This window comes from Dermacentor variabilis, chromosome 11 (assembly GCF_050947875.1).
Source record: "Dermacentor variabilis isolate Ectoservices chromosome 11, ASM5094787v1, whole genome shotgun sequence".
In the NCBI taxonomy this organism is placed as follows: Eukaryota; Metazoa; Arthropoda; class Arachnida; order Ixodida; family Ixodidae; genus Dermacentor; species Dermacentor variabilis.
Window position 1 is genome coordinate 126,234,781 of NC_134578.1, and position 2,338 is coordinate 126,237,118.

Consider the following 2,338-nt stretch of genomic DNA (forward strand, 5'->3'; position numbering starts at 1 on the left):
AAATAACAATTCTATTTCTTAGACATAATTTGCCGATTCTCCCTCCTGGTTCTTTCTTTTGCTGTCATTTATTTTTCTGGAAGGCCGCAATTAGAAATTTGCTGGTGCGGCTGTCCCATTTGCGCGGCAAGAAGTGCGACGCTACACACAGATGGAGTGGTCGTTTGATTACTCTCGTGGTCCGCCAACCGGCATCGTTGCGTATGGTATATGAATGGTGCGTGTCAAGTCAGTGCTCGCTTCGAGCTTGTGTTCTTCATTTTGATTGAATGAAGTCTCACCTAAGTGAGCGGGGGCCGGTCCCGGAGGTAGTGCGATACCGGGCCGACCTGCGGCGGAGGTGAAGCAGGCTTCAAGCACTCCGCCAACTTCCAAAAATAGGTTTAATATCGTGGGTTCATATAGAACCCGTATCAGATATTACGCTGATAAGAACAGATACTACACCAAGGGAAGTTTTTATTGATCCATCAAATGATTTCGTGTGAACACAGATTAACAGTGTACAATTCACTTATTGCTATACAATTTTCAGGCGCTCTCGTGACCATCGCACTTTGTCGGGTTGTTTTACAAAGTGAAGCCATGCTGCATTACACAATGCTAGGGTTACTCAAGAGTCATAAAGATTTAATGAAGCAAGGAGAAAATCATTGAACAACCTTTGAACCTTATGCCTCCTATGCGTATCCCTGCGGGCATCTACTGTTGCAACGCTAGGGGGCTGCGTTCTACTCACCATACTGCCGCAAATTGGTTTATTCCCGAGTGGAACGTTGGAGGGGGGCATTAGTACGGCATCAGTGGGTACAGGAGTTGCCTATTTTTATGAATAAAAAATCTTGTGTGCCAGCGCCGGAGGAAGTTTTCCTCCCCTGTGGCGCCAAGTTCCTCATTCAGATGATCCCACAGAAGCAGGCTTATCCTCTGGAGGGTGGGGTAGGCTGCCCTCACCGGTGTTCTCCTTACCTCTGCGAGGCATCTACGCTTCCATATGCCGTACATTGTGCAGATTCGTACTACGTTGGCAAATTTGCCTTTAGTTTTCTGCTGCGTTGCCTGAGGCCGTACTCCGAAAATGTTTAGAACTTGCCGCAAACGGTTTTCGCGGCGACACACTCGAAAAGGGCGTGGTCTGCTGTTTCCGTGTAGTTGCAGTTGGGGCAACGGTCACTTGGTACGATGCCCATTCTGTGCAGTCTCTGCCGGGTCGGGAGCGCCTTCCATTTCTGTTTGACGTCGTAGTCTTGTACTTCTTTGGGGAGCTTTGCATTCTTTAGTTGGGTTTCCTTTATGTGGTTCATTTTTTCCTTGTCCTCAATTGGTAATTGGATTTCTGTTATAGTCTCGGTGATTCTGGCGGGTGAATCTGTGTCTATGTTAATTCCGCGTGCTTCCTTCTCTAACATGGTTTTCGTGGCAGCGGCAGCCTTATAGAATTCCGAGAGGAACTCTGCTTGTGGTCCTGGAGGTTTACTACAGTCTAAAACTCTTCGATTCGTACTACTCCAATACAACATTAGGCCCTTGCCTATGTAATCGGCTGAGTTGCCTAAGTACCGGGCCGTTTTTAGGGCTAGAAGTCGTGTGGTCGTTTTGATATGCAGAAGTCCGAGGCCTCCGCTTGTTGTTGCTAGTTGCAGGGTGTTCCTCTTTAACGAGGGTGGTTTATTTTCCCAGAGAAAGGCCGTAATAGGCTTGTTCAGTTGGTTTATTGTTTTGCTGGGCATGATGCCAACGCGACTGGCATAGTTGGCAAACCCGCATGCTGTGGTTCTTACCGCAAGGTCTTTTTCTTTCAGCGTTACGTCCATTTGTTGTAGGTGGAAAATTGCTTGCTTTGCTTTGGCGATGGCAACCTGCCAAGTGGTCTGCGCCACTCCTTTCTGCGTGAAGTAGACTCCAAGGACTTTCACGGTATCAACTCGCTGTACATTTCTTATGGCGTACGGTGGAAAAGAGGCGAATATGAGCGCCTTGCTTTTTCCTTCGTTTAACGCAGCGCCGGACAAGATTGCGTACGCTGCAAAGATTATTCGGAAATAATGTAAGCTTGGTTCATTTCTTACGAAAATGGAGAGATCGTCCGCATAAGCCATGATCTTTATTTCCTCCTGTCCCGTCATGGGGAAGCCACGGATGCGTGTTTCTCCGTTTATACTAGTGATCAGAGGCTCAATCGAGAGAACAAACAGGGTCGGTCCTAGGGGGCATCCTTGGCGGATTCCTTTCTTATAATTAAAGCTCTGTGTGATGGTCTTATTTATCTGGATATTGCATGTCGTGTCGCTATAGAGGAGCTTGATTATCTCGACAAAATCTTTAGGGAAGGAGGACT

The 2,338-nt window shown here is 47.3% G+C and overlaps 1 pseudogene; it reads right to left on the minus strand.

The window, feature by feature from the left end:
- Positions 1 to 286: 286 nt before the first annotated feature.
- LOC142565008 (U2 spliceosomal RNA) lies at positions 287 to 460 on the minus strand (annotated as a pseudogene).
- Positions 461 to 2,338: the final 1,878 nt, after the last annotated feature.